This window comes from Sceloporus occidentalis, unplaced genomic scaffold, assembly GCF_023333645.1.
Source record: "Sceloporus occidentalis isolate IW3139 unplaced genomic scaffold, rSceOcc1.0.p SCAF_1, whole genome shotgun sequence".
Lineage (NCBI taxonomy): Eukaryota > Metazoa > Chordata > Lepidosauria > Squamata > Phrynosomatidae > Sceloporus > Sceloporus occidentalis.
The window spans coordinates 5,705,688-5,711,734 of NW_028316981.1; positions in this window are offsets into that span (position 1 = coordinate 5,705,688).

A 6,047-nucleotide genomic window follows, 5' to 3' on the forward strand; every position below is an offset into this window, starting at 1 on the left:
GTGTGTGTTGTCCTCCAGAACACAGAGGTCCATGGCACAGCCTTCCTTCAAATCTTTCTGTCTTTTCTGTGGGAACTCCTTCCCTATTAACCTTAATGGGACTACCTTGTTCTTCTAACACTTGGATTGGGACCACCTTGTCCCTGCTGGATTTGCGTGGGAATTCCTTCCCTCCAGCATCTCTCTCTCAGGGGTGGGATGGGGAGACCTTTTCTGTGGCCTCTCTCACCAACAACAAAAAGGGTGGGTGTGCGCGTGTGTGTGTGTAAGGGAGCCTTCTCCCTGCTTCTTTTCTCTAACCTCCTGCCTAACTTTGTGGGAGCTTTCTCCTTTCTAGCACTTCTTTGTGTGAGACCACTTTGTCCCCTCCAGCCTGGTGTGGTTGCCTTTCCTGGGATGCTACCCTTTGTAGGTTTCCAAAACAAGCACCAGAATTTGGGTCCCTAGTTAGACCCATGCCTCAGTATTTCCTGCTTGGGAGCACCTCCTCCCTGCCTTTTGCTAAAGGTTCCTTGCTTCATTACTCCTTGCACTGCATCCCAAATGCCAGTGGATTTGGCTGCAGGGTTTATGTCTTGGGGGTGGGATGGGGAGCCGCTCAAATGGGAGCCTCTCCTGCCAGAAAAAAGGGATTCCTTTATCGAGGAGTTTCCTCCCCTCTCCAGCCAGGATCTGTGGGAGCCCCTCCCGCTGGCTGGAACCTAACCTTGTGCTGAAGGGGGAGGGTAGCAAGCCCTCCCAACCTATGCCGGAAGGGTCCTTGGAGCACCCAGCAACAAAGAGAGTCCAGACTCCGACTGTAGCTCAAAATAAGCACACCTTTATTACCCGTACGGGGTGACAGCTGCCTAAATGGCAATTCCAAGACTGTCACACCCCATTGTCTTTCTTCAAGCCTTTTATACATTCAAAAATGCATAGTTTTAGCAACATCCTTTCTTCAAGTTACCTTTTAACCTTTCTTAATTTCCAGAACCAATTTATTGACTAATTCCTGTCTTCCTGCCTTCCTGGCAAGTTTCCACAGTTCTGGTTAATCTTTCACAATCCCATTGTTCCTCTTTATCCCTAGTTCACTTTAGCCGTGTTGTGCTGTAATCATTAAACTGCCCAACTGTCCTTTTAACCTTTAGGTATTTGTTCCTCTCAGTGCCCCAGTAAGCAGTCTAGGTTGGGACGTCTCCCCCCTCTCCTGCCTTACCTTTTGCAAGGTGGTGCGTGTGTGTATGTGGGATATTGGGATTTTGGGGTTGTGTTACTGTGATTCCTCTAAAAGGTTTTGCAAGCTGTTTGGTCTACTCAGAAGTAAAGCCTGGTTGGTTCTTTGTTCTCAATGCTGCCAAACCTCCCATAGGCAAGTTTCAGCGCAAGTGATTTTAGATTTTGGGGTTGCGTTGTTGGGATTCCTAGCAGGGTAGAGCCTGTTCCCCACCCACAATAGAGACAACACAAAGTTAGGACGTCAGGAAACTACGCTGACACCACGTCCAGGAGTGATCACACAACTGCCACTGGGTTGTCAGGCACAGAGCCAGCCGACAAACTGTGTGACCAAAGATGGAAAATGGGGTAGAGCCAACCCAAATAGTTCTTTAGCCCTTATGGCCACTCATACAAGAAACGCATTCACTCTCCTTCCTATTTATCTGCATTTGCGACAGATTTTCTCTGGAATTCTGTTCCCTTTACGTTCCAAGTTCTGAACAGTCGAATTGCGCGGTTGGAGTGTCCAGATCCTGGGGGATTATTGCCACAGCATTCTCCACCAATTTGTAAGGATATCTGGTCAAATTTTGGGGAATATTAATTAGCTCAATACACCAATATAGGGCTCCTTACAAGTACCCTTGTTGGATCGAATCCCAGCAGTGTTTACGAAGGGACCAGAACTTCCAGGAACTGAGGCAAAGGCAAAGTCTTTGAATTTTAATCTAGTTTATTGATGCACAGGGGGACACACTCACACACATACATTCACTCATGCAATCACTCAAGGCTAATAGAAGAAAGGGAGGAAAAATGGAAAGAGAACACAAGGCCTGCTAATAGAAATACTTGCCTGCAATGGTTTCCCTCGGAATCAAGGTAGCTGCAGCAACACTGAAGGAAAATGGGGAAAGGGGTGTGTGGAACCAGGAGAAGCAGACTGACAAAGTGCCTGCCTGCCACCAACATGGAACCTCAAACAAAGGAAAAACTGGACTTTAAATAGGTTCCTAGTCACGTAGTCAGTGGAGGCTTTTGTCCTACCTCAAAAGGGAAACCAAATTTACACATCACTTGATCCATAGGCATCCTTTGTCATGGGAAAATGATTGCTACCGGAATGGCTTGTCTCTGTAAATCTGTCTCCTAGGTGTGAAGGAAATCTTCCTATTTGCAACTCCTAACTGAGGCTGGTGCCTACGTGGTCTCTCCGCTTTTAGGTCATGGCAGCCAAGGGACAACTCCCATAATGCCTTTCATTAGGGTCATCAGGAGACATACTTCATCCTATAGATGCAGAACTTGCTTGGAGGCCTCTATGATCAAGTGATGCCAGGGAAAAGGGGGCCACCTGATTACCTCCACAGATGCATTTTGGGATAGGGATTTTGGGGGTATTTTTATAAAATTCCAGACTTGATAACACGCTGCTGCTGCTGTGCCGCCACGAGGGTGCTGGCGTTGGTCCTGGGCCTTAAAGCCCTTGGCCTCGCTCCTCCTCCCGGCTTTGCCGCCTCCGCTGCTGCTGCTGTGCCGCCACGAGGGTGCTGGCGTTGGTCCTGGGCCTTAAAGCCCTCGGCCTCGCTCCTCCTCCCGGCTTTGCCGCCTCCGCTGCTGCTGCTGTGCCGCCACGAGGGTGCTGGCGTTGGTCCTGGGCCTTAAAGCCCTCGGCCTCGCTCCTCCTCCCGGCTTTGCCGCCTCCGCTGCTGCTGCTGTGCCACCACGAGGGTGCTGGCGTTGGTCCTGGGCCTTAAAGCCCTTGGCCTCGCTCCTCCTCCCGGCTTTGCCGCCTCCGCTGCTGCTGCTGTGCCGCCACGAGGGTGCTGGCGTTGGTCCTGGGCCTTAAAGCCCTCGGCCTCGCTCCTCCTCCCGGCTTTGCCGCCTCCGCTGCTGCTGCACCGCCGCCGCTGCGAGGGTGCTGGCGTTGGTCCTGGGCCTTAAAGCCCTCGGCCTCGCTCCTCCTCCCGGCTTTGCCGCCTCCGCTGCTGCTGCTGTGCCACCACGAGGGTGCTGGCGTTGGTCCTGGGCCTTAAAGCCCTCGGCCTCGCTCCTCCTCCCGGCTTTGCCGCCTCCGCTGCTGCTGCTGTGCCGCCACGAGGGTGCTGGCGTTGGTCCTGGGCCTTAAAGCCTTCGGCCTCGCTCCTCCTCCCGGCTTTGCCGCCTCCGCTGCTGCTGCTGTGCCGCCACGAGGGTGCTGGCGTTGGTCCTGGGCCTTAAAGCCCTCGGCCTCGCTCCTCCTCCCGGCTTTGCCGCCTCCGCTGCTGCTGCTGTGCCGCCACGAGGGTGCTGGCGTTGGTCCTGGGCCTTAAAGCCCTCGGCCTCGCTCCTCATCCCGGCTTTGCCGCCTCCGCTGCTGCTGCTGTGCCGCCGCTGCGAGGGTGCTGGCGTTGGTCCTGGGCCTTAAAGCCCTCGGCCTCGCTCCTCCTCCCGGCTTTGCCGCCTCCGCTGCTGCTGCACCGCCGCCGCTGCGAGGGTGCTGGTGTTGGTCCTGGGCCTTAAAGCCCTCGGCCTCGCTCCTCCTCCCGGCTTTGCCGCCTCCGCTGCTGCTGCTGTGCCGCCACGAGGGTGCTGGCGTTGGTCCTGGACCTTAAAGCCCTTGGCCTCGCTCCTCCTCCCGGCTTTGCCGCCTCCGCTGCTGCTGCTGTGCCACCACGAGGGTGCTGGCGTTGGTCCTGGGCCTTAAAGCCCTCGGCCTCGCTCCTCCTCCCGGCTTTGCCGCCTCTGCTGCTGCTGCTGTGCCGCCGCGAGGGTGCTGGCGTTGGTCCTGGGCCTTAAAGCCCTTGGCCTCGCTCCTCCTCCCGGCTTTGCCGCCTCCGCTGCTGCTGCTGTGCCGCCACGAGGGTGCTGGCGTTGGTCCTGGGCCTTAAAGCCCTCGGCCTCGCTCCTCCTCCCGGCTTTGCCGCCTCCGCTGCTGCTGCTGTGCCACCGCGAGGGTGCTGGCGTTGGTCCTGGGCCTTAAAGCCCTCGGCCTCGCTCCTCCTCCCGGCTTTGCCGCCTCCGCTGCTGCTGCTGTGCCGCCGCGAGGGTGCTGGCGTTGGTCCTGGGCCTTAAAGCCCTCGGCCTCGCTCCTCCTCCCGGCTTTGCCGCCTCCGCTGCTGCTGCTGTGCCGCTGCGAGGGTGCTGGCGTTGGTCCTGGGCCTTAAAGCCCTTGGCCTCGCTCCTCCTCCCGGCTTTGCCGCCTCCGCTGCTGCTGCTGTGCCGCCACGAGGGTGCTGGCGTTGGTCCTGGGCCTTAAAGCCCTCGGCCTCGCTCCTCCTCCCGGCTTTGCCGCCTCCGCTGCTGCTGCTGTGCCACCACGAGGGTGCTGGCGTTGGTCCTGGGCCTTAAAGCCCTCGGCCTCGCTCCTCCTCCCGGTTTTGCCGCCTCCGCTGCTGCTGCGCCGCCGCCGCCAGGTCTTTGTACTATTTAACTGTGCATATATGGACCTCAGGCCTAAATATTGTTCTTTCTCAGTGTATGAAAGAATCTGAAGTTTAATCCATGAAACCAAAAATAAACTAGACTCCTGCTCTTAACGTTATCCCTTCTCTCCCTCAAGGCTAGAATTCAAGGCAGCTCACAAATTAAAATATTACTATTACTATTATTATTATTATTATCATTATTACTAATTTTATTTTCTTATATCCCGCCTTTCTCCTAATATAGGGACTCAAGGCGGTGAACAAGAAGTATAAAGGAAGGAAGGAATCTAGGGTATAGGAAGGAGGAATGGAAGGTTTTAGAAGATTTAGAAGAGGAGAAGGGAAGAGGTGGTAGATAAGAAGAGTGTAGAGGAATGTTGTGAAGAAATGGTTGCTTAAATTGGTGGTTGCTGAATTGTCGGAAATTTGTACGTATGTAAATTGTATATTGTATGTTTGTAGGTTGTATGATTGTTACGGTTGTTAGTATGAGTTTTTAAGGATCAATAAAATTTATTTAAAAAAATATAAAACACTGCAATTTAAAAACAGTACAACAATATTAAAATACATAAATATAAAATTGATACAAATAGCTGAGAACATGCAAAAGATTATGCTTAAAATGTAATTAAATTATTACAAGGTTACAAATAAATCACAGAAAAAGCATTACATTATATGTCAATGGTCAAATCCACATTGCAGAAACAATCCAGTTTGGGACTGCTTTCCCTGCCCTGGATCCATGCTAGGGAATTCTGGGAACTGTAGTTTTGTGGGCATTTAGTCTTCTCTGTAAGAGAGCTCTGGTGCCACAACAAGCTACAAATCTCAGGATTCCCTAGCACTGAGCCAGGGCATTTAAGGCAATTTCAAACTGGATTATTTCTCCAGTGTGGACTGGACCTATGTCAGACTTAAATACACTAAAAAAAAAAAGGGGGGGAGTAGTAAAACAATACAGTTAAAGAAATCACACTCCATTAGCAGTCCTTTCTTTATAAACAGTTCCCAAAAGCATTTTCATGGCGTTTTCTTGGCAACTTGCTTCAGAAGGGTTTGTTCTTATCATCCTGAGGCTGAGAGACTGTCACTTCACCAAGGTTTACAGCCAGTTTACATGGTTTTGTGTTTGTATTATGTGTGTGTATACATATGTATATGTGTGTGTATATTATATATATAATTGTATTATATATGTGTGTGTGTGTATAATACAACTATATATATTCTTATAATAATTATGTAACTAAGTTATAACATACTTTTTATACTATATTGAAAGGTCTTTATTTATTGAGGGAGCCTTGTTTGGTGTTTGTACATCTGGGTCCTTGGCCTGAGCCTTGCCCTATTTATTCTGTGTGGCCCAATGGGAAACAGTGCCGCCTCCTCCTCCTCCTTCCTTCCTTCCCTCCCTCGAGGGAGGCCCTA